Source organism: Suncus etruscus, chromosome 6 (assembly GCF_024139225.1).
Source record: "Suncus etruscus isolate mSunEtr1 chromosome 6, mSunEtr1.pri.cur, whole genome shotgun sequence".
NCBI classification, from domain to species: Eukaryota; Metazoa; Chordata; class Mammalia; order Eulipotyphla; family Soricidae; genus Suncus; species Suncus etruscus.
Window position 1 is genome coordinate 129,145,225 of NC_064853.1, and position 26,663 is coordinate 129,171,887.

A 26,663-nucleotide genomic window follows, 5' to 3' on the forward strand; every position below is an offset into this window, starting at 1 on the left:
TTCCTGTTTCTTGACATAGGCCTGTATTGCTATGAGTTTCCCCCTAATTACTGCTTTTGCTGTGTCCCACAAATTTTGACATGTTGTCTCTTCATTATCATTTGTCTCAAGGAATCTTTTTATTTCTTCCTTGAGTTGCTCTTTGATCCAGCTGTTGTTGAGCAGCATGTTGTTTAATCTCCAGGTATTAGTTTTTCTCCATTGCTTCTTCTTGACCCCAATTTTGAGCTCTGTTGCATAGTGATCTGAAAGGGTACTTCTAATGATCCTTACCTTCCTGGTCTTATATAGGTTGGCTTTGTTTCCTAAGACATGGTCTATTCTGGAGAAGGTTCCATGTGGACTTGAGAAGAATGTGTATTCTGTTTTCTGAGGGTGGAGGGCTCTATATAAGTCTATTAGTCCTAAATCTTCTAATTTTTCATTCAGAGCTCTTATTTCTTTGCTATTTTTCTGTTTGGTGGATCTGTCCAGTGGTGATAGTGGAGTATTGAGGTCCCCTACTATTATCACATTTCCCTTCATGTGTTTCTCCAGGTTTACGAGCAGTTGCCTCACATATTTTGCTGACTCTACATTAGGTGCATAGATATTGACCAGGGTTAGTGTTTCTTGATCTAGTGTTCCCCTGATCAGTAAGTAGTGACCCTCTTTATCTCTGATCACTTTCTTGAGATTGAAAGTGATTTGGTCTGATATAAGAATGGCTGTCCCTGCTCTTTTTTGTTTTCCATTGGCTTGAATAATTACTTTCCATCCTTTTATTCTAAGCCTGTGCTTATCCTGCATCTGTAGATGTGTTTCTTGCAGACAGCAGAAGTCCGGTTTATTTTTCCTAATCCAGTTCTCTACTATGCGTCTTTTAATTGGGGAGTTTAGGCCATTAACATTTAGGGAGATTATTGAGAGAGAGGACTGTTGTGCAGTTGTGTTGTGTAGGGTGGTTTTTGTTACAATCGGGGGTTTGGATTGTGTAATTCATCTCTGAGTAGGTCGTTTAGGATCGGTTTTGTTTGCACAAATAGCTCTAGTTCGGTCTTGTTTGAGAATGTTTTTAGTCTGTCCTCCCATATGAATGATAGTTTTGCTGGGTATTGGACTCTAGGTTGCAAGTTTCTTTCATTCAGTCGTTTAAATATGTTATTCCACTGTCTTCTTGCTTGAATTATTTCGACTGGGAGATCTGGTTTGATTCTTATGTCCCTACCTTTGTATTTGAGGTTTTTTTTCTCTCTTATTGCTTTAAGAAGTTCCTCTTTCTCTTTGTTTTTTGACATTTGGATTACTATATGTCTTGGTGTTGGTTTATTGGGGTCTATTTTATTAGGGACCCTCTTGATCTCCTGTATTTGCCCTGAAGTTTCATTCCAGAGGGTGGGGAAGTTCTCTGCTATTATCTCTCTGACTACTTGTTCTTCCCCTTTCCCTATTTCCTCCGCTTCTGGTATACCCACGATTCTTAGATTGTTTCTTTTGTCCTTGTTCATTAGGTACTGGACTTTTCCTTCCAGTGCTTTGCCTTTTATTTCTTTGTTGGTTTCTTGGTCATTTTTTGTTTGCAGTTTTCCTTCGAGTTCTTCAATGTGTTTCTCCAACTCTGTGTTTCTGCTAGTAAGGCTTGTTACTTTGTCTGTTAATTCTTTCACTTCTTTTTGTATGGTCTCTCTCATGCTCTTTAACATTTCTTCTTTAATTTGGCTTATTTGTTCATCCATAGCTATCTTATATTCTGTAGCTAAGGTTTCTCTCATTTCTTTTATTAATTCTTGCATTTCCTTCCTCATTGCTGCTTTTAGTTCGCCTTCCCAGGGATCTGTGCGTTTTGGTGGACTTGGAAACTTGTTAGGGTTTGTCTCCGTATCTTCAGAACTTAGGGTTCTCTTTGATTTACCCATATTTTTTCTGTATTTATTGGTGTGCTTTGGAGTGCTGTTCCTTCCGATTTCAGCCTGTTTTGATCCCCTGTTGTGTGGGAATGGGTCTCCTCCCTGAGGGTGGATCTAGAGGTACTGTTGGGAGAGCTTGCTGAGGTTTGGCTCCTCCTTGCTCTTTCTGTGGCCTGATTCCTTGCTTTGCCCTATTGTTGTCAGCTAGTGCTGAGAGGCAGCAAAAGCCCAGCGGGGGGCGGGGCGGAACCGGCGTGAGTGGACGGGGCGCTGCAGGGGCGGGGCGAACCGTTCGCGCGGGCCGCGTGTGTGGGCGGAGCCTCCCTAGCCTCTGGAGGCCAGAGAAACGCTGCAGGGGCGGGGCGGACCGTTCGCACGGCTGCGTGGGTGGGCGGAGCCTCCCTACCTTTTGGAAGCCAGGGGAAACGCTGCGGGGGCGGGCCGCGTGGGTGGGCGGAGCTTCCCTAGCCTCTGGAGGCCAGAGAAACGCTGCGGGGGCGGGGCGGACCGTTAGCGCGGGCCGCGTGTGTGGGCGGAGCCTCCCTACCTTTTGGAAGCCAGGGGAAACGCTGCGGGGGCAGGGCGGACCGTTCGCGCGGGCCGCGTGGGTGGGCGGAGCCTCCCTAGCCTCTGGAGGCCAGAGAAACACTGCGAAGGTGGGGCGGACCGTTCGCGCGTCTGCGTGGGTCGCTCATCTCTATTTTACACTATGCATATCTCTGTTGTATATATTCCTTTCCCCTGTTATATGTATATATATATATGTGTGTATATATATATATATTATGCTTTCTTTTCCCCCACCCCTCCTTACCACTTTACAAATCCTTTTCTACTTTTTCACTATCTCACCTGATTTGTATTTCTCCCTATTTAACCCTTTTTACCTCAGTTCTTAATTCCTCAGTAACTAGAATATTCTCTTCACCTCAGCCCACTCCCAGCCAGCTTCCAAAATGAAAGGACAACATTCAGCATGCCTTGCCTTGTCCCAGGAAAAAGCTGCCACCACTGCTCTTGCTGATTTACTCTTGGTAGCCCCTTTGATCCCACCTTCCTTCATTGTGGACTGTTGCTCGATATCAGATTCCACTTTTGAGAGATTCTTCACTAGAGGACATTTCCTAATCCATGACTCCTGTGAGCCATTTTTGTTCCTTCAGACCCCACAAGACCATGTCACAGGCTGAAGATGTACTCCAGAATTTATCCTACCCACCAGACTATTTCAAAAGTTTTAAAGGGGATTTTCCCTTTAAATTTTCCCCATCTTTTTTTTCTAAATTTGTTTAGTAGGAAATTCTAGTAGATAAGATTCTCTTTGGTTATGAGTTCATGTTAGAACCAGGTTATAGGGATTTAAACAATCCCTATAACCCCTATTTGCATTATGCATGTCATTATTTCTTTTTGCATAAACAAATTAAAATGGGGAAATCTTATAAATAGAAAGAATTTTTTATCTAGTAGGAATAGGAAATCCTAAATTTTTTTATTGCATGGGAAACTTTTACCCTAAATATGTGTCATAGTAAATTGATCTAGGCTTCAATTGATTAGATATCAGCTGTTCACCCCTAAACTATGGTTGTCATTTATGGAACTGGCACAGAGTTTTTGTACCAGCACCAGGAATTGAAGTTCTACTGGGGAAGGCCCTAAAGCTGCCTTGGCCCCCAACTTGCTCCAGGGTGGATTCATATGACATCCTGACAACTTGGAAACAGCAAGAACTTGCTTTCAGGGTGGGTTTCCCAGTCTCGTAAAAGAAACCGCCTCCCCCCCCTTTTTTTTTTCATCTTTTAGATAGGGTATCTAGCCCTTTTTATCGAACATGTGGTAAAAAATGCTCAGTTCTAGCTCATATTTCTACATTTTTCTATTAAATTAAGAAGGGGATAAAAAGGATGGGGGCCAAGGCCAAGTAGTTTCTGGTGTATTGGTGGAGATAAAGAAGGAAAGATATAAATATCCAAGCCAAAGTCAACAACAATGTAATCAAGATTCCAAAACTCTAACAATATAAGCTTTAAATTAGCCTGGCATACAGGCAGGCCAGGGGCCAAAGGGTGGTGATATAGGATTCACTCTGGGAACATTGGTTAAGGAAGGTCGACACTGGTGGTGGGATTGGTTCTGATTCATTGTATGTCTGAAATCCAACTATGAAGGGCTTGATAAATCACAATGGTTTCAATAAAATAAAACTTTAAAAAAAATTTTTTACTCACTGCACCAGAAACTTTATTACAATTCACATTCTACTCTTAGCTCTCTTGATTCTAAGATACTGATTGGAAACCTTTTCAATGGCTCAGAAGAGAGATTCTACTGTAGACTATGGACAACAGGATGATTCTATTTGCTTCTGTCAACTTTGATAAGACAAGAAGCCTGGCTAAATATAGTATCAGAAATGTAGACTAAAGTACTGGTTACTTTCCCTCAAATGACCTAGGTAAGAGTTGACTCAAAATTTGACGGTGTAACTTCTATGTCACAACACAAGCCCCAGGATCACAATGAAGGAATATGTGTTATTTCTTTTATTCTGGCAAAGATGCAATTTGACAGAGGAAACTAACAAAATTCCCATCTGGGATCTGTGCAGAGATCAGTTAAGAAACTCTGAGAAGTAAGAAATTCTGGTAGGGAAAAGCTGAGTTCACAGATTTGTCCCTGGGAGATCCCATTTTGGCCATGGACCATTACAATTGGTGCCTCCACTCTCGCTTACTCATCCCTTATCTATTATAAACAAATGTCCACCCTGCCCAGGATTTCTAGAAAGGAAAGAATCCACTCTGCACTCCACACCTGCCTTGGTCCCCTTTCCTTGGTGTTATCTGGATGGTGAAACTGGGGTGGTTGGCCCTGAGGTGTTTCTTACTAGAGAGATCTGATGGTTCTTACATCTGTACTGCATTCAGAAAAATCTACATTTTTTGAGGACAGTCTGGTGCTCTCATACTAGTTATCATCCCAAGGCTAGGGAATTAGTCAATGTCAACTAGTCATCAAACAGAGTTCCAACACTCACCTGTCTAAGGTACTCAGAACCCCAGATTCAATTTTTATCCCCCCAAGCTCCTAGATTCAATTTGGACAGGGCATTGTCAGAATCTTATCTAGGTCAGCAAACCTACCTTCCACTCTAGTGCCTCTAGCAAGAAAGATAATTTTGAACTCTTGGTTTGAACAAGTATATTTCACAAACCATGGACAAATCAGATAAGAGAAAGGTGTTTAAAGAGGATGACCCCAAAATCCAGACCCCTGTTCTAGAGGATTAAACATGGGAAGTAGAAACTTTATTTTCCTGACATAATATTGTATCTGTAGTTAGACCTGATAAATAATCTAACCCAGGCACTTGACATTTTCTTAGAAAATGACTAAGAGTTTGGGGAACCCAATTTTATAATACCAAGCTTTCTAAAATGGCTTTGAAAGTAGCTTGAAAAGAAGGTTCATATTGGCAATGGTTGCAAAAGGTCAAATCACAGAATGTTCCCCAAGTTGTCAAATTACTCCTGGGGTTATGCTGCCAAATTATAGACTTCTGAACTTGACCTCACTTGCTTTTTGCTCTGTGCCCAAGCCCTCAATATTAACAATATCCTACCCACCCACTTTACTGGAGTTCTCTCACTAGGAACATTTTATGACACAAGGTATTTTTAAGAATTTTTGCTAAAAAAAAGTCACTACTAATATAAGCAAAATAATCAAATTCTACTATACTATGTAGAATTGTTTCTTAAAAGCTCAGTTTCACTGAACAGAAAATCTTTATGTTTATATGGTTAAACATTCATCTAAAGTCAGTTGTCTTGGTTTAATTTCTGTCAGGCAGAAATCTTGCTGGGGAACCATGCATAAATCTTTCCCAGTTCTGGTTCTCTGACTTGTTTATAAAAATATAACAAGTTCAGAGTTAGTGAGACAGCACTGGAATTAAGGTGCTTGCCTTGCACAAGGCTGACTGGTTTGATTTCCTGCACAACATAATGTCCCTGAGAACCACTCGGAATGATATCTGAGCACAGAGCCAAAAATAAACCCTGAGTACCATTGCTCTTTAACTATCCCTCACCAAAAAATGAACATTTAAAAAAACTAAGGAGTTAGATATTGAATTTAATATTTTAAATGTTAATAATATTAATATTCAAAATAATCTATTTTAAGAGGCTAGAGAGATAGTCCTATGAGCAGGGAATTTATCTTGCATACAGCTGCACCTGGGTATGATCTCCAGTACCCTATATGGTCCCAGGAGCTCCATCAGGAGTGATACCTAAATAAAGAGCCAAAAGTAAGCCTTGAGCACTTCTACGTCTGGCCCCAAAACAATAATCGAGCAAACGAAGAATCAAATTCACCAATGGGATATCCGAAGTTCATTTTAAAAATGAGTGAGACATTTAATAAAAAAAAAAAAAAACCTAGTCTTTGCTTAGCTGTCAGGAAGTTAGGTGCTTAGTCCCATCTCACCCACTTCTGCTTTCAAAATTAAAGAGTCTACAGCACCAACTTTTCTTATTTCTAATATTTGAGATATTGAGTCTCTTTTATTTGCAAATGACACTGTATATCAAGGGTTCTCTGGCCAGAATGAAAATGAGGGGGCAGAGAAATAGTGCAGAGGTTAAGGCTTTTGTCTTGCATACATCTGACCCCAGTTCCATCTCTAGCACTATACTTCACTGAGGGACAGCTGGAAGTGACTCTTGAGTCCAGATGGCTCCTACACTCACCCCTCATTCAGATACAAACACACAGTTTTGAGTGAGACAGTCTCAGGAAGCAGCTGCTGTGAGAGAAGGATCATGAGAACCAAGGTTTTCAGGCACCTGACTTTGACTTGACTTCTGTTACCATCTGGACTGGGAAAGGTGCCAGTGTCTTCCTGGTATTTCTAGAATCTGGCTCTAGCTTTATTTCACAAAGGGATACCTGTGTCTGATCAGTGTCAAGAACAGTAGTAGTTCAAGGCTCTGTTCACTAAGCCTGACAATGCCCCTGGGCTTGTTCCAAAGAAATTTTTCATTGCTCCTTTTGCCAAATCATAATCTGAATCTGATCCTACAGTGTCAGAGATGAAGAGAATTCAGAGATAAAATGAACGTATAGAAGAGAAAGCATAGCCACACTGAGGAGTCAGGACCAGGAGAGTTCACTTTCGTATCACAGAACCTGCACTGGATTCAAGTTTCTCAATTTAGCCATGCTGCTTTTGATTTCCATTAATACTGTCACTTAGGTGATTAAGTTATTAGGGAACAGAGAGATAGTATGGTGGTTATTGTGCTAGACTTCACTCAGCCAACTTCTGGTTTATCCAGGAGTGATCCATGAGCAGAGTACTAGGAGATTCATAAGCACTATGGAATGGCCCTGAAGCCAATCTATAAATACTTCAGTAACAAACAGTAAAACTATAAATTATAAAACAAACCACCGTCTTCTGTATTTAAAAATTAGACTTTTTTCATGCCTTCCTCATCTCAAGTTCCTGGACAAACTTCAGAGTTAATAAATCCTTACAGAATACTTTTATGATTTTCAAGAAAACAGGGGCTATTACTTGGTGTGACATAGTGCATGCCTTGTTTTTGTGAGGTTCTGGGATCTGTCAACAAAACTCCCAAACAAAACTGACACAGAAAAGCGGAAGGCGAAAACCCCGTTAATCCCTCATTTTAAAGAATTGAGCTATTTGCTGAACAATGACACAGCAGCTGAAGTGACAACTTATCAGCCTGCTGATCTGAGAGGAGCTTTCTCAAGGGGGATCTAGCATTGGCATTAATGGACTTTGTTTTGCCACATGTCAGCTTTTACAGGCATGCAATTTAACCCAAAGAAAATTCACCAAGTTTTATTTTTTTTTTTTTTTTATTTTTTGAGCCACAACCAGTGACACTCAGGGGTTACTCCTTGCTATGCACTCAGAAATCGCTTCTGGCTAGGGGAACATATGGGACACCCAGGATCGAACCGGGTTCATCTTGGATCTGCTTTTTGCAAGGCAAACACCCCACTGATGTTATCGCTCCGGCCCCAAAATTCACTAAGATTTTATAGATAGAAGTTTTTAAGAGATAGAAGACTTTTCATATCAATATTGCCAACAACCCCCTGTGTAATTGGTCATTTTTTTTTTTTATGAAGACATACACATGTGTAAGGAATGGAAAATAAAAATTCTGGGCCTGGAGAGATAGCACAGCAGCATTTGCCTTGCAAGCAGCCGATCCAGGACCAAAAGTGGTTGGTTCGAATCCCGGTGTCCCATATGGTCCCCCGTGCCTGCCAGGAGCTATTTCTGAGCAGACAGCCAGGAGTAACCCTGAGCAATGCCGGGTGTGGCCCCAAAAAACAAAAAAAAACAAAAAAAAAAAAAGAAAAAAAATTTTTTTCCTTTAGTCCTAAAAGTTTACCTTTAACCCCCTATCACTTTAGCATAAGTAAAAGCTAATGTTATAGAAAAGAGAAAACCTATATTTTCAACCACTGGCTTCCAACCTTTTTTTTGTTTGTTTTTGTTTTTGTTTTGTTTGTTTGTTTGTTTTTGGGCCACACCCGGCGATGCTCAGGGGTTACTCCTGGCTGTCTGCTCAGAAATAGCTCCTGGCAGGCACGGGGGACCATATGGGACACCGGGATTTGAACCAACCACCTTTGGTCCTGGATCGGCTGCTTGCAAGGCAAACGCCGCTGTGCTATCTCTTCAGGCCCGGCTTCCAACCTTTTAACACATCCCAATCAGCACCTGGCTAGCAGTTGAGAACTACTGGCTTAGATTATCTTAAATATGTTCAAGATCTCCTAATCCAGTAGTATTTAAACTGAGATAAGTGTATACAAAGAGCTGTTATTAGCATTGTATTCAAGGTAAAGACTGAATCTTAGCTTGAAATTTTCTCATAGTGACTTTTCATTGAAAGCAACATGACGGTTGTATATGTGTGTTTTCATTTAACTATAACTACTGAAATCTGTAATATTAAATATGTCCAATTATTCATCTTATATACGAAGGTCCTGAGGTCATTATCTGCCAGAATCCACTGAGAGAAGCTGCATGATCATTGTCGTTTGGTGTAGGAAGATTGTGTGTGAGGTAGCAGAAGAGGGAGAGAAGCAGAGAGGGAAGTTTGTTACTGAGACAGATTGATCATCTTCTCAATGAGCTAAACTTAGAACAACAGAATTTTGCGAATGCTGATGTTTCTATCAAACAAGAAAGGGAGGGAGACAGAGAAATTTCTAACATTTGCCTCCCAAGAGAGTGGCATGTAATTCTACAGAAATTCACACCCAGGAACGAATGTCAGCAAACAGTGTCACAATACTTGGTCAGCTGTCTTTTAGGATAGAGCAGAGTGCCTCTTTCTCCATGAGTGTAAGAATGCCACTTACTGACTGGATACTGAGTGACCCATACCAGGATTGGAGCTAAAACCAATGCAGTCCCTCCACTGTACCTAAGCTAGCAGGACGGACTTGGATAGCTAAGCACAGGGGACACTTGGCTTGGTGAGTAGCACAACTCTAATCTCCTGGAAAAGTAAGGTTCAATTCAGAAAGCTGGAACAGCAGTGACATGAAAATAGGATTTGCTGATTAAATTCAAGCCAAGCAAACAAAGCATGACAAAGGCTAACATTCAAGTTTCGTTGTTTAAATGGGACCATAAATCTCCTTTTCACATGTGGCTGACCTTCACACAAACCTCTCCTAGATCCCTGTGCCCTAAATGAGGCTTTGAACTCTTATCAAAAGTATGTCATGAACAAAGCAAGGGTTTTGAATCAAAGATAGAGTTGCACCCTCACACCTAGTTCTTCCAAAGGTGTACAGGTTCAAGCCAGTTACTTCATGCCTTTGTCCTTGATGTTTTCTTATATCTACACCCAACTCTCTCCTATTCATATTCGCTTCCTCTAGCTGATCTGGGAGAAAGAATTCCAAATGAAGTAGAAGCATTACATGTTTATTTCATTTTTAAGGGCCACTCCTGCTGCCTTGCTGGACAATTAGTTGCTTAGAAACCAGCTGAGGCCTCTCAGGGAAATACCCCATGAGCCTTATGGTACAAAGGATTGAATTCAGCCTCACACATGCCTTTTACTCTTTCACAGGCATTATCTCTAAATATTCATTATTGTATTCTATATAAAATTTCTTAGCTAAAATGTTTCATCTCAGTCAAAGATATTTTCATCTGGGATTGCCTACTATTCTGGGGCCTATCCATGTTACATTTTATCAATTAAACGCATATGCTAAAAATGGTTGATGTCTAATTCCTAAAGCCAAATCTGAATATGCTCACATCTAGAAATGTCAGCTTTGAATATTGGTTGAATTGTGTGATATTATAAATATTCTCACATCTTAAAATAAAATTTAAAGTTTAGCCATAAACTGTATAGCTGACAACATAAGTGATTAGACACTATATTAAAACATCCTAATATGAACCTAGAATAGTAATAACACTTGAGTGGTTTTAATTTTGTAGGAAAATTCATTTATCCTAAATATCTAAAGCATCTACAAATATGCAATATTACAAAGATGCTTTTTATGCCCCCAAAACAATATCCATATTTAAAACAGAGTTGAGTGTTATTTGATAGCTTTTCTTTTTCTTTTTTATTTTTTTATTATTTTTTTATTTGATAGCTTTTCTAAAAGCAATCATAATACTAATCAAAAGGCCTCAGGCAATCCTGATTTCTTAATATTTGTTCCTTATGTATGTAAGTTAAATTTTTTCTTTCTCTTACTATTCCTTAAGAGTGTCAGTACTAAATTCCAGTGATGGCAGATTTGCAGACTTGCTAATACCCCAAGATTATGAAATTGATGTTGGAATTTTGGAATTGAGAATTTTTAAAAATATCTGAATATCAATTTTTTTTACTGAGAATTAAACAGATATATAGCACCTAATAAAGTTTGTTGGTATTCTCAAGTATAGAACATCAAGATACAGAGTCACAAGGTATCTTGTTGCAAGGTAGCATTCAAGTCTCATGAAAGACTTTGCCTAAACAGGTGATTGGCTCACTTACACAAACCTCTGTGAGAAATAATACCATGAATGAAGAGAATAACAGAAGAGGGTGCAAGCATTCTCAAAAATTGCTTCATCTCAATTAACGATAAAGAGTAAATAGAAACTGCGGAATTATCAAGTAGAGAATGCAGCCAGAACTGCCTGTTCAGAGGAAGCCAGGACATTTTTCTTTCTTTTTTTTTTTTTTTTGAAGAAAGAGAACATGACAAAAATATGGAACGCTTCACGAATTTGCGTGTCATCCTTGCGCAGGGCCATGCTAATCTTCTCTGTATCGTTCCAATATTTAGTATATGTGCTGCCGAAGCGAGCACAGGACATTTTTCTTAAGGAATGAGATAATAGGATGTACTGAGGAACTACTCACAGTTTTTTGGTTGAAACTCAGAGTTCTAGGATGGGTGAGAAGATAGCAGATAGAAAGTCAGGATAAGGTTTGGTGATTCATATATGTTGTACTGACAAATTTGAAATCAGATCTGAGAGCAATGCAGATCATGCCAAAGTTCCTTTTCATTCAAGGATGAAGAACAAGATACCTCCTGGTAACATAGCATCTGCAATTCTTAGATGTGCCAGTGTCAAGTGGATTCTCTCACTTGCTGTAATCTCATTCTCTACACTGAGGTAGAGTGGAACCATCCAAGGGTACCAGGTAGGAGGCTCTGCTGCCATTTGATTTTCCAGAATATTCTACCTCATCCTTAGGAAAAAGCTATAGATATATCCCTTGCCACATCAATACTGGATAACTTGAATCTACCATGATTGTCCCATGTCTAAGGTTAAAATCTCCCAGCTATTTCTTTCTAATTATCTGAAATGTCTAATTTTGAACTTACATTCTCTGACACCCTTGAATAAATATCCTAAATATTCAATAATCACCATGTTCCATCTTCAAAACCCTGCTCTGTGAGTTCTTTGGGTTCTAAGAGTAGCAATGTGATTGACCACAATCTATTTATTCAACCACCTGCTGAGTATACCCAACATCTTCAAATTTAGTAGCCACAAAATTTCTACAAATCTCTATTTTCTGGATCTTACTATGTGAATATCATTAATTATCTGTTTTTAACTACTGGTGTTTTTGTCTTCCAACTCTTTTGACCTAATAGGGACCCTTCAACCAATTGGACTACTGGTTGTAGAACTTGTGTATTCTCTGTCTGCCTACTAGATTAATTATTTAATTAACTTATTCAATAATGGCCACACCCATTACTGATGCGACAGAGAGAGGATCTCCTGAAGTCTCTCCTACCAATGCTTGTCTGGTACTCAGGCCTAACAGTTCAACTTCACTGCTCAAAGACTATATACCCTGGCAGGAATTAAACTCTGAAAGTTGACCAAGCTCAACCACTTAAATGATCTCCTTGGCACACTATAAATCTCTGGATGCTCATTTAGTACAGGTCCCCTCACCTCTCTATGCTAGGCATTATGACCCCCTTCCTAACAATCAAACTCCAATTTCTTCATACTTGAGATCTCTTGCAAGTCAAACTGAGCTACTTTTTGTACCTTTAGTAAGACAAGCATCTTCTAGCTTTAGATACTTTTCAGGGATTAGACTACAGCTGTTATTGAGATACCTGGAAAACCTTACTCTCCAAAAGAGCATATAAGACTCTAACAAACTTTCTGTCTGGCCTTTTAGTATTAGCAGCATGGTAGGTACATTTCACTGAGGACTCTTTACATTTATGTCAACAATAATCTTTAATGGAAATAGCTCAATTACTGGAGCCTTAAATTTGGTGATTATTTTATATCTCATAATAAAATTGTATATGTTTTGTCACACAGTAACAAAAATAAATTATAAGGAAATAGTGAGATCCCATAAATATCCAGAGAATTCGGCTGAAATCAGTCACAAAATAAAAAGATTCAATTGGAAGCAAATAAACTTCTAGGACTTAAATGGATTTTCAAAATACCCACAAAAAGGGGCTGGAGCAATAGCATAGTAGGGACAGCATTTGCCTTGCACTTGACTGACTCAGGTTCAATTCCTGGCATCCCATATGATCCCCCAAGCATGCCAGAAGTAATACTTGAGTTCCAATAGGTGTAGCTCAAAATCAAAACAAAATAAAAACCCCACAAAGAGTAAGTTAATATTTCTTTTTCTCTACTATGTTCATCTATCCCAGGACAAAACATTATATATCCCAAGGCTTTATCTTTTTAAATTAAGTTACTGGAACTAATGCCTAAGTTATGGTCCCCTTGGATTCTTGGGTCCCCAGAGCCCTGCTTGAAAAATGCTAGTTCTATTCAGCTTACTCTTCCTGGATAAGCAGTTTTTATAGTTCTAAGCTTTCATATTAAAACAACACAAAACATAAAAGGCTCTTTTGATGGGAGTTTAAGTTATTTTTTAGTATTAGTTTTGGCAATAATAAAGTAGAACCTTTGATCATTCTCTACATATTTAATTTTTTACTTTGTTTAAAATATAAGAAGTAAAAAGGGTATTTTAGGTTTCCGAAACCCTTAATCATTAAATGTGTGCAGTCATTTAAATATTCCCAGTCTTTCCTATATCTGAACCTTTATTATTATATTGTTCTTGCCCAAGGTGTAACAATAAAGCTTTTAGAAAATAGCAACATTGGGGCCAGAGAGATAGCATGAAGGTAGGGCATTTGCCTTGCATGCAGAAGGACGATGGTTCAAATCTCCGCATCCCATATGGTCCCCCGAGCCTGCTAGGAGCGATTTCTGAGTGTAAAGCCAGGAGTAACTCCTGAGCATTACCAGGTGTGACCCAAAAAACAAACAAACAACAAAAATAGCAACACGGTCTGGAGTTATAGCACAGTGGGGAGATCATCTTCATCATCATCAAATCACTCAGATTTGATTTGAGGTTTCCCATATGACCCCTGAGACTGCCAGGAGTAATTTCTGATCACATAGTCAATAATAAATCCTGAGTGCTGCTGGGCCTGGCCCAAAAAAACAAAAACCGAGAACAAATTTCTGCATGATATTGGAGTGTACAGGGATTTTTTTTTCACCAAGACCCAAAAGCACTAATGATAAATAACTGTACAGTTTTAAAGTTAGGAACTCAGAAGTCAGAGAAGGTAGAGCAGGTAAGGTAAAGTGCTTGCTTGCCTTGCACACAGTCAACTAGGGTATCTCTAATATCTGCTGCCAAGGACTTACAACTACATACTTCAGGCACGCTGGGTATATGCCACCCTGGTGCTATATGCACCACTAACTATAAACCCAAAGTTTCTCTGCAGATTCATTTGAACTAAGTACTATACTGTAGGGACCTATGACTACAAACTCCTGCCTGTCAACCAGGCCCACTTAACTTAAACCACAGCCTCTGGATACAATAATGAAACTGATCACTGTTCAGAGTTTGTTTGAACAAAGACCCCAGACTCATGGAGCCCAGGAATAATTACAAGTGAGCAAGCATCAGTGATTCCATCTTTGCTTCTTACATATGTGTTCCTTAAAAGTTTTCATTCTTCTTAAGGTAAACCTTTCACATAGCTGACCCCAATTTGATCCCAGCACTGCAGAAGCTCCTCCAAGCACTACAAGTTGTGATCCCTGAGCACAGATGCAGAAAGAACCCGAGTATCACTGGGTATAGGCTGTACACCACAACAATAATAATCCAATTTTAGAATGAGTTGAAGATGTTAATTAAATACAATGCAAAATATTAGCCATTGTATTTTCCTCATATATTATTCATTTAGTATAAACTGGGAAGTGCATATTTTCTTTCTTTGTAGATGAAGAAATATTTGTTTGAAATAGCTATTGTAAATGACATCACTTGGGGTTTAGGGCTTGATATTTTTCCAACCACTGAACCTTTCTCAAGCTTGTTTGGAACACAGACTCAGATAACAAATCAGTGTCTACTTAGGTGTTTTCATCTGAGACATGAGAAACTCTCCAATATGTTTGACTACAGAAATCCCCTAAAACCACACACTTTTAATAGCTGTCATCAGGTGTTTTAATAAGAAACAATATGCTAAAAATAAAAAGAAACACACATGCTTTTTCTTTCTTGTCTTTAAAAAACATGTTTAGGATCTACAATACTTTAATTATACTCTTCATATAATATTTTGTTATGATATATAAAATATTAACATTTATTTCACATTTAATGGGACTGTAAAATACAATATAAACCTATATTTATTTGTAGGATTTAGTACATTTTTATATTTTCTTAGGCCTATTCAGATTTTCTCTGAAAAGTTTCTTAATTTTCTGGACTTTTTTTGGTCTGTTTGTTTTTTGTTTTTGTTTTTTGGGAGTCACACCTGGTGATGCTCAGGGTTTATACCTGGCTATGCGCTCAGAAATCACTCCTGGCTTGGGGGACCATATAGGATGAGGGAATCAAACCACAGTCCATCCTAGACTAGAGCTAGTCTAGATGCCTAACCTCTAGTGCCACTGCTCTGGCCCCAATTTTCTGGACATTTTTGAAAAGAGAATAGGATTCCTTAGTCATCTTTTCTCTGGATTAAAATTATAAAAAATAATTAATGCAGAACCCTTTCCAGGAGCTGTTCCAAGACTATTCTATAGAAATCCTGGGTGAGATAACACCAGCAATAAGAAGGTCACAATAGTGTAGGCCAGGAAACTTAAAAGCATATTAGATACAAATGGTGGGATTATATCACAAGGATGTTGCTGAGAGAAGGAATTTAAAATGTATCATATAATTTTATATGAGGAAAAATGAGAAGAAACTTAAATTACTTCCATGAGAATAAATCATAAGCTTATCCTAATCATAAGAAACTATTTCTCAAGATTGAGTCCTAAGAATTGTCGTAAGATCCTATTAAAGACACTACTCAGAAGTCATGCCTCTGTACCTTAACTCTATAGATAGTGGTACAAGGCCTGGAAACCTGTTTTGAGTAACTCACAGGAAGTGCAAGAATTCATAAAATTGTACTCTGCAGAAAGATTTGGAAGCAAGAGCTGAGAAATTTCAACCCTAACTCTTTATTTCAAATCACTTTCATTGCCATCAAGAAAAAAAGAATCAATGATCTCTCAAGTTATTCTAATGACTGTGATCAGGAGACACCACAAGGCTTTGGATCAATTGCAGAAATTTAGAGTAAACACAAAGTATTACTTATCATATATATATGATACGATATGATATATATATATATATGAGAGAGAAATGTGGTTTTCGAAGCCACTTTTTACAAATAGTTTCATGAAACTAATACTATGCTTAGAACAAAGGCTGTAAAACAATTCACAAAGGTCTGTGAAAGGTCAATAATGACATGTTACCATATGAAATCTGTGGCTAATCATATAAAACTCATCAATGTCACTAGGTACCTAAAATATTACTGTGAAATATTTTTAATCCACTTAGGGCAAAATAAAAATTATTTTAAAGAGCTCATTTCATTTATAAATCTTGAGAGAAAGAGTTCATAGCTATGTTTATATGACTTGGGGGATGTGACTAATTCTTGAGTAGAACCAGATAGTCCCTAAGTATGAGTTTCCACCAAATATGCACTCACAATCATGCCACAAATGAAATCACTCAATGCATCTGTGTTTTCAGTGAAATGCTATCCATTTAGAGAAACCAGAGAAATTTATGTGCAAGTAAGAAACATATATAAGAAAACATTAGGAAGAGAAGGAAAAGGTGAGATCTAGAAATATTAAAGATAACTTATCTCATCTAATTTGTAGAGAGCTCTTATGCAATTGATAAAAACAGTTTCATTTTGTATCACAGGGATAGAAAATTGGGGCTCGGAGACCCTATATTCTCCTGCATCAGAAGAACTTCTGAGGGGTGGAGGGTAGAGGATAAGGTTGGATACAACAGCTGTATGGGTACAACAATAGTTTGGTGCTGTTGAATACAACAACAGCAAATGAATGTCTATTCAACAACTGGAGATAGATCAGATTTGTTTGGTATTTCCATGGGCTAAAATAAAAGGAAAAGAAAGGAAAGATACTACATGGAAAAGAAAGAGGATGGCAAGAGAAGTCATTCAGCATCTGCCTCCGCACTAAAACAGCACAGCTAGATGGCTTAGACTAGAGAAACACCACAATGACTGATGTTTGGCCAAAGGCTGCCCCATTCAACTTCAGTTAATGGAGTGTGAGGCTGTCAGTAAGACTTCGCAGACACCTCTCTCCCACCAGCCTCTGTCTGGGAGGCTTGGAGCATCACATGCATGGGGGCGAGCATTTCGACTGCCACAAAGAGGGGTGGGTGGAAGTAGGCAGCTCTCTAAAATGAGCCCCTGGAGCAGTCACAATTAAGAACTACAATAGCTCTTAAACTGGATAATGACTGTACTGATACTTTCAAATTATATTTCAAACATATACTAAGAAGTTGAGACTTTTTAGGATAATGGTTTCTTCATTCAGAAAAAAAGCAGACGACAGGCTAATGAAGTATGCATGCGTGAATATAGTCTGCTATGATGAAATGTATGGGAGGTTTTATATGAGAGGTTTCATTAGCCTTGTCACCTGGAGAGCCATGACAAAAGTATTTTAAAAGATAGATGGGGCTCATTGTGTTCCACCAGACTGCAGCTTCTAGAAACCCAATATGTGTTGTGTGAAACATTGGATGGCTTGAATAAACAATCAATGAACTGAATTTCCTTCATCTAAAGAGAGAAACTGACCAGTCTTGGGCTCTCTTAACAGTAAGGTTTAGAGGTGCTGCATGGAGGCTAACTTGATGGTTGGAAATGAGGCTGGAGCCAGTTCTACTCCGGAGTCATGTGAAAATAAGCAAGTTGCTTAGCCTTTCTAAATCTTTAACTATTTTTCATTTGTAAAATAGCTATAATTCCTGGTACAGAGTATTTGGCAGAAGTAAAAATGGTGCCATAGGGCTAAAGTGATAATAAGCAGTTTGGGTTCTTGCCTTACAGCAGTGCTTCTCAATTATTTTCTGTCATGCCCCCCTAGAAAGAAGAAAATATTTTCGCGCCCCTCCATGGCTGTAAAAAGTATTTTTATTAAAAAACTTTAACCTGCAAAACAAAAATATATAAAATAATTTGAGCTGGTTTTTTAATCAGAGATGACGCCTGTATTAATGGCTACAATGAGCACGTTTTGCAATACATAGCTTCTTGAAGCAGGGTTTGAAGCAGGACACAGCAAATCTCAGCTCCAGAGACATACAGAGACAAACACGGGGCTTAGCTTGTTAGGACAGTGTTTACCGAGGTCAAACGCGCCCCCCTTTGTGGAGCCTCGTGCCCCCCCCCCAGGAGGTGGGTCCCACTATTTGAGCAGCATTGCCTTACAACCTGGGTTGGCTCCCTGGCATCACATACGTTTCCCTGAGCATTCGAGAAATGAAACTTGAATGTAGATTCGGGAATAGAGTCTAAGCATCATTGGGTTTGCCCCAGCCTTCTCAAAAAACACAAAACATAATAAAAAATGCTACTAGAAATCAATTAATTTAATAGTAAAAAAAAAAAAAAAGCTGTTGGGGAGTGGGTTTGGGTTTATTTTTAATTTTCCACCCAAACAGTGGCACAGTCTTTGAAGTAATGAAAACCTTAAGACCATTAATAGAAAACAGCGAAACTATCTCTTTGCAGAATGTTTGAAATTGGTTTATCCTCTAATTTTCATGAATCCCCCTCTATCCCTTAGAAAAGAATAAAATTATTTTCCCTTTCTAAGGTGACTTATTCAGATTCAAAATCCAGATCTATAAAAATGGACTGTTCCTAGACACCACTAGGTGAAATAAGAGTGAATAAGCATTTAGAACATAAGAAGGCTAATGATTTTGAATGTCTGTCAAGTACCTGATTTTTTTTCTCAGTTAACAAGGGGTGAGAAAAGGGAACCATACATATCTTTTGAACTTGCCTTTGGCAAGACTGATTGGAACTCAACTGGCATCTCTGTGGTTTCTAAAGTTAAAATTTCTTGCAGAATAATTTTCCCTTTCCTCTTCAATCCATATTCTTTTGTCTACAATCTTACCAGAAGCATTCTGAGAATGATGGAATGGTTGAGATGTGTGATCTCCTACATCTGAATTCAGAAGACTGCTGTTACTTACAGTCAGAAGCCAAATTCTCTCTTTTTTATGTGATCTGCTTGTTTATGAAAGGAGGGCTCTAATCATATTTATGTTGAGGTATTTGTCGGATCAAAAGAAATGTGGTTTAGAGGCCTGAGTAATAAATAGCACAGTGGATTGGGCATTTTGCCTTGCATACTGCTGACCTGGGTTCCATCCTGGGCACTCACTCCAATGGTCCCCCTAAGCTTGATAGAAGCAATTCCTGAGCTCAGAGCCAAAAATGAATAAAAGGGATCCTCTATAAAATATTCATGACTTGTTTGTGCCCATGTTTGAAATGAATAAGTTATTATTTGTTATACTACACTGGGGGGGAACTCTGAAGTTTGCACCCCAAATACACCTGCTCAAGAGAAGATGAGGTTTTTTTTTCTAAAAAGAAATCAAGTGTTTCTTGCTCAGCTAAAGTTGAAGCTGAGGTGGGGAACAGTTTTGTTTGCTTCCTTGCATCATACACAAAGACAAGAAGCTGTACTGAATGTTTCAAACTGAACACAAAATTCTCTGTCAATCTGTCCCTATATCTCTGTGTCTGAATTCTAACTTCAAAGTGTCTTCTGTTTTTTGTAACTTACTTGAAAGTTTAATTTTCATTTCCCAGAAAAGAAAAACCATGTAGTTCTCTCACAAACTACAAAATGATTTTTTATTAACTTTTGGTGAAAAATGCCTGGATTCTAAGGCCATCTAAATGTCATCTTGCTGTTTTCTCTCTTTCGTCATCCTTTTATTTTCCCATTTAAGCTGGCTCTTTAAATAGCAGTCCCCCCATCAAAATAGCAAAAAATAAAAAAGCTAGAATTGTGCCTTTGTGTTGCTTTAATAATTCAGCTTGTCATCCTCCTAATTCCTGATGACAAAAATCTAATCACAGGATCCCAGGAGTAAGAAGCAGGAACTTGAGTCACACTCCATGTCTTGCTCCTGTTGGAGCTGGCACGAGTGCACAAGTGATTCATTTTCCTCAGGTGTCCTGCTTCCCTTACTGGCACAGAGATCAATGTGTTTTTGAAAAATGTTACAATGTGATGGTCAAAAAGGCATGTGAACGAATGTGAACAAATATTGCTAATCAGGAAAATTCAAATAAAAAAATAAGATCTCACGCCAAAGAGACTAGCACTCATCACAAAGAACAACCAGTGTTGAATGGATATAAGAGGGTTTTGCCCCTGAGGTCCTCATTCTCTGCTGGTAGAAACAGACTGATACAGTCTTTTTGGAAAACAATAAGAACACTCCTCAAAAACTATAAATTGAATTCCATATGACCTAATGTAAGATGACACCCAGCAATGAACCCAAAACAAGGTGGTCTCCCATCTTTCTCTTTCCCATAATATCGTCCTTTGATATGTAAAAGCCCACCTGGATCTTACTCCACCTTGCCTCCCCCCACTCCCCATGGGCACTGAAAAAGAAAGAGACAGCTCTAGTTTTTGGATCAGAGAGATCATGAATGCAGACTGGCTTCTGACAGGCTTGGTTTATTACTCTTTCACCAATACCCTGCTTCTTCAGACCCATCTGCCTGGTGATGGAGATATGGTGTGTGGGATGATCTCACAGATTGTGGATTTTATATTACAACTGGCACCTGAACAGTGGAGGAGACCCAAATGATGATGGATAATTTGACCCTCTGATGGATAATCACCATGATGGCCCCTCAAGCTGAACTGAGTTTACAGTACCCTTCACTAGAACATTGGTACACATGGCTCCATTCTGATTGGCTTCATCTTGCTCTGGTTCATCTACCTGCATTTCTTGCTCTGGACCATAAGTGCCAAGCTCCCTAGAGATTCTCCTGCACACATGCCTGAAAGGGGAAGGGTGCCATTCCAGTAGTGATGGATTCTTAATCTAAATGCCTCCCCAGGGCTGATTATTTATCATTGACTACTGACACTAAGTCAGTGAGACTCCCATCTCCCAAGGATAATGAGCTGGCTACCACCTCTGCAGACTAAAAGTCTGAAAACAGATCAACCAAGATAATCCTGTGCCCCAAGCCCTGAGTCCACTAGACAAGCCAATGCTGGCAATCCTAATCCTGGGCACTGTAAAATGATTCAATATCCAGAATTTTTATAAATTTATCAACAAAAATTTTTGTTTACTGGACAGTTATTAAGACAACCAATCCCAGGAAACTTCTGTGTAGCATTGGAGATAGGGAGACTGTGGAGTTTGATGTTGTGAAAGGAGAGAGAGGTCCAAAAGCTACTAATGTATCTGGATCTACTACAGTGCCAGTTAAAGGTAGCTGCTATGCTAGCAATCGACACATGTTCTGCAGATTCAACCCCCAGCCTCACTTAGCTACTTCACCATCCATAAAAGAGGCAGGCAATGAAGAGGAGAAAGCTGAAGACTGTACAACTTCGCAGATGTCTACACTCACCACCTTTTTTCTACCAAAGGTGCCTTGTGCGAGGACCTCGGCCCCCAAGCTGAAGCAGCTTATCAAGGTCACTGATGGGATAGAAGCCAAAGAGAAATTTTCATTTGAGGGAGACAAACAGCAGGGATATGAATGGGTCCTCCCACCCAGATTCCGGCTCAGACACTGAAGGCCTTCCCATCTCAGAAGACCTCAGCTGGCTACTACATAAGGTGAAGATGGAGAGCCCATTTTCAGACAAAGAAGCCCAACTGAGAAGCTGCTTTCAGAACCTCCTGTAACTTTCTTCGATGTTAATCTCTCGATCCTCTTTTCATTGGTCATTATATTGCTGGTTAAACTGTGCATTCTATCTGTAGTAGATTTTATAGCTACTGTTTGTTCTATGCCTCCTCATGGCAAACAGAAAATTTTGTATGCAATTTTATTGGTTTAATATTAGTTTGCACAATTCCAGGGAAATGTATTATGTTGTTAAATTTTTAATAGTTCTCAGCTATCCTAGTATATGTTTCCCAATTGCTGTGTTGTTTGATTGATTATATGGTTTAGCAACTTATTCTCAACATTAGTTGGCTAAAATGTTCTAATGCCTTTATCAACAGAAGGAAAAGAATCTGGATACTATTGACTCTTATTACAGTACTCATTGTAAGAATGTTTAGCAAACTTGTTTTCAAACTGTGTATATATATATGCAGAAATATTCTTGTGATTTTGTTTAGGGAACTTTATAAGAAAAAGGAGTTCAAATGTTCTAAACTCATATTACAGTGCTTGATGTAAGAATGTTTAAGAATTCTCAAATTAAGTGTATCTGCAGAAAGGTTCTAATGTTTATGTTCAAAGAAGTCTATGAAAAAAATTTGTGATTTTGTAAAAATTACATCACATGCATATCTTATGCCCAGGTGAACAAATCTGAGTCAGGATCACACTTAAATTAATCCCAATTAGGCTGAGGGTGAAACACGTATAGTCTGGAAGTCTTGTATATTGTATCTCCACCTGCTACCTGCCAGAACTGCCATTTTTATTGAGTACAGAGATCACTCCTGAGTGGAGCAGTAAGCACAGAGTAAGGACAGATAACTCAGGTTATCTGTGCACCAGTCCATCCAGGTTTACAAGCAAGACAATGTCTGTTTTGGGGTAAATCCAAACTGTAAACAAACATGCAAAGAAACCAGAGATGATCTTTGTTTTAGGTAAAATAAAGTGTAACCTAATATCATTTGTATAAAACAAAGATATGGAAAAAGCTGATTGTTTTGAGAATATGTATGCACAATCTGACCTTTGCTGCTTTTACAACCAACTTTTTAATAAGTTCTGATCTGGGGCTCCTGCCTCTGGCGGAGAACAGTAGAACAAAACATGTAGCTTTTCTCATTTGTTTTTGTTTTGTTTTAAACAGAAAGGGTGAAATTGTAAGATGACACCCAGCAATTAGCCCAAAACAAATGGTGTTCCTCCATCTTCTTCTTTCCCATGACCTCTTCCTTTGATATGTAAAAACCCACCTGGATCGTATATCACCCTCCCCACCAGGTGGGGTGGAATTGGTTTAATAAAGAAAAAGGCAGCTCTGGTTTTTGGCTCAGAGAGACCATGAGGTTTCTAACTGGCTTGGCTTATTAATTTTTCACCACTACCCTACTTCTTCCAACCCATCTGCCTGAGGTTGGAGATATGGTATGTGGGGTGATCTCACAACTCATGTATTTTATTTTACAACCTAGAAATCCATTCTTGAAATGTACTCTACGACCAATATAACCTAACCTCAAATACAATGCACAAAATACATCTGTCCTCCAATGTTCATTGATTGCAGCACTATTCACAATACATAAAAATCTGGAGACAACCCAAGTGCCCAAGAACAGATGAATGGGTAAAAACTGTGGTACATATACACAAAGGAATATTATGCTTTTGCAGTCATTAGAAAAGATAGTCATAACATTTGCTGCTCATGGATGAATCTGGAGATATGATGATGATTGAACTGAGCCATATAGAAGTATAGAAACAAATGATCTCACTCAAGGCCAGAGCACAGTGGTAAGGGCATTTGCTTTGCACACAGCCTACCCAGGACTGGTTCTAGTTCGATCCAATCCCCAGCATCCTATATGGTCCCCCAAGCCTGCCAGGAGCATTTTCTGAGTGCAGAGCTAGGAGTGATCCCTGAGCACCCTGGGTGTATCTCCTAAACAAAAGAAAAGCAGAAAACCACAAATAATCTCACTCGTAGGTGGGATATGAAGAAGCATTGTAGGGGAATAACTAATGTCTTAAGGCAATAGAAATAATGAGCAGGAGAATTAGTCCTTAGGAATAAATTTGCTGTTGGGGGAAATGTGGACAGATCAGGAAAGGAACAACTGGACAATGAGAGGGAAGAAATCACTCTGGATGAGGACTAGGTGTTGAAAGGAGGGAAAGTGAAATATATGGTACTTTTTTAGTAAAAATTGTAAACCACAGAGCCTGAAAGAAAAAAATAATTTAAATATTTAATATATTTATTGTTTTGGGTGTCACAGCCAGCAATGCTCAGGGATTCTTCCTAGCTCTGTACTAAGAAATTATACCTGCCAGGGTGTGGGGTACCATATTGAATGCCGAATCAAACCTGGTTTCAGCTGAGTACAAGATAAGTGCCCTCCCCACTGTAATGTATTGCTCCAGCCCCTAAAAGAAAAAGAAAAAGTGCCTGCAGTAGAGGCAATCTGGAGGATGGTAGAGGGAAAGAGAATGGAGGGAAATGGACACTGGTGAAGGGAATGCATCGGTGTTTAAATGTTTATTCCTGGACTTTAATCATGAATACCTCTACATTGTAATTCATGCTGATTCAATTAAAAAATAATAAAGACTGTTACATTGTGGAAAGGGTTAAATTCCTACTGGAATGGTAGAATTAAATGCCAGAAAGCATTTTTGGTGCATTTTCCTTGAATCCATTCCATTAGATCAAAATTTTTCTTATATGGGACTCTGCATGACAGCAAGAACTATGCTCCATGTAAAAGTTAACATTCAAGATAGCTTGACCTTTGCCTTATTTTATAGTCATTCTTAAATCATGTTCAATGATTTCCTCCCACTGACCAGAAGATTCTAGTTCATTGTTTCTTAGAAATTACTGCTAACATCTATAAAACTGAATTTAGCATGAGACAGATATTTATGGACTCACTCATTGTTGCTGCTGCTATGGTAATTAATAAAGTTGCCCCAAGTGGGTAGCAAAGGAAATCTTGACCATGTTAAACGACAGTTCCCATCACCTTACATGGTTCTCATGTTAGTATTCTGTTTACTTACTGCTCCTTTTTCCATAAACTTGCAAAACCTGGCTGTGAATATTGACAAAGTGAAGCAAAACCCCAAAATGGTCTCTTTTCAGGGGATTAACTTCTTAAAATTAGAGGAATCTGCGCACCTGGGCTCCATTTTCTTGAAAAGGAAGTTGCTACTGTTTATGCTGGGCTGATTTATCCTATGACATATTCTTGCAGTTTTGAAGATAAGTAGGAAGTCACACTGTCACTTGGTCGCAGCACGAATTCCTTCCTCACCCATGTGATTAGGGGATTCCTTCCCCTGGGGAGGTTGACTTCAGTCTTGGTTTGTGACCTAAGATTCAAAGCTAGTGAGCTCTGCCTCTCCTTCGTGGAGAGAAGACTGCATGGAGTGATAGATAGCACAGCACTCCCGGCTTCCTGAACTTACTCCCTAGCTCTGTCGGTCATGTTAAAAATGAAGAATGAGAATAATGCTACATTTTGCTTATGCTTTTATGGTTCAGAGTATCTGCAATCCTTCTGTGACCACAAAGCCTTTCCTGGGGTCATTTGAGAAGAGAAGCTTGCAACTTACCACATGGACATCAAAGTTTGCCTGTGAAACTTTGCTTTGACAAAGGATTTATGTCTATCAAAGTATACCCTTTATTTTATTTTTTTTGAACTAGTTGGTCCTTCTCTTTTATATTCTGAATCAACAATCACTGTGAGATACACAGTTGTTCGTGATTGAGTTTCAGTTATACAATGTCCAACACCCAACCTTTCATCAGTGTACATTTTCCACCACCAATGTCCCTGTTTTCTTCCCTCCATCTCCTTGGCCTGCCTCTATGGCAGACATTTCTTTATTCCCCCCCCCCTCTCTCTTCTCCTCTCTCCCTTCCTTCCTCCCATTCTATATCTCTCAACCCCTCCCTCTTTCTTTCTCTCCCTCTCCTCTGCTTCTCTCTAGCTCTTCCCTGTTTTATCTTTGAAACACTGGTTTGTAATATGATTATTGAAGGACTATCATGCATGTAACTTTACCTCCTTTCAAAACCCAGTTCTTGTTCAGAGTGATCATTCCCAAATTTTATTTGTATAGTTGTATTCTCTGCCCTAATTACACTCCCCTGCTCTTTGTGGCAAGTTTCTTCCATGGACCAATATTTCAATTGTCTTTGGGTATAATTACCATTTTTTGGTATTCCACAAATGAGAAAGCACATACTTTAGGAATCACGTAATCCTCTGTCATTTCCCCCAAGGTCCTGATATAACTTGCCTCGAAAGTAAAAAAAAAAAAAAAATGAGGAAGGGACTGGCATAAAAATAAGAGCCATATATGCAATAGTAATAAAACAATTCCTGTCTACAAATTACTGAAACTTGAGTATTATTTGATACCTAATAGTCTAGCTTAAAAATGATCAATAAAGTACATTTCCACTATACTTATATACAATCATGCATATAGGTAGACACAAAAATAGCAGAGACAACAATGAAATAGAGAAACAAATTTGGCCAATAAGCAAAAATGGCCAACAGTTTTAAAAAGTAAAAAACAAACAAACATGTGTTTTAAAAGGTATAAATCATTTGCCAAATATAAACCTTTCTGAACATGTGAATTTGGAAATGATCCTAACATTTGAGTCATAACTGGGCTGGAGAATCATCCCATCAACCAGGAGACTTGGTAGTCCATTTTCTGTATGTTCTTGCACAGGCCTGTATTCTCTAGATGCATTTTTATAAGCAAGGTATATTCTTATCTGGAAAATAAAGATCAGATTGGAACCACAGATGTACTGCAGATGATAAGTAA

The 26,663-nt window shown here is 38.8% G+C and overlaps 1 protein-coding gene and 1 non-coding gene across 2 annotated transcripts in view; both read right to left on the reverse strand.

Annotated features, from left to right (window-relative positions):
• GABRG2 (gamma-aminobutyric acid type A receptor subunit gamma2) overlaps positions 1–26,663 on the reverse strand; it is a 117,313-nt gene that overhangs the window by 29,331 nt on the left and 61,319 nt on the right. The window lies entirely within an intron of this gene.
• On the reverse strand, positions 11,188–11,294 carry LOC126013052 (U6 spliceosomal RNA). Its single transcript, XR_007497388.1, has one exon. It is a non-coding gene; the product is annotated as a U6 spliceosomal RNA (small nuclear RNA).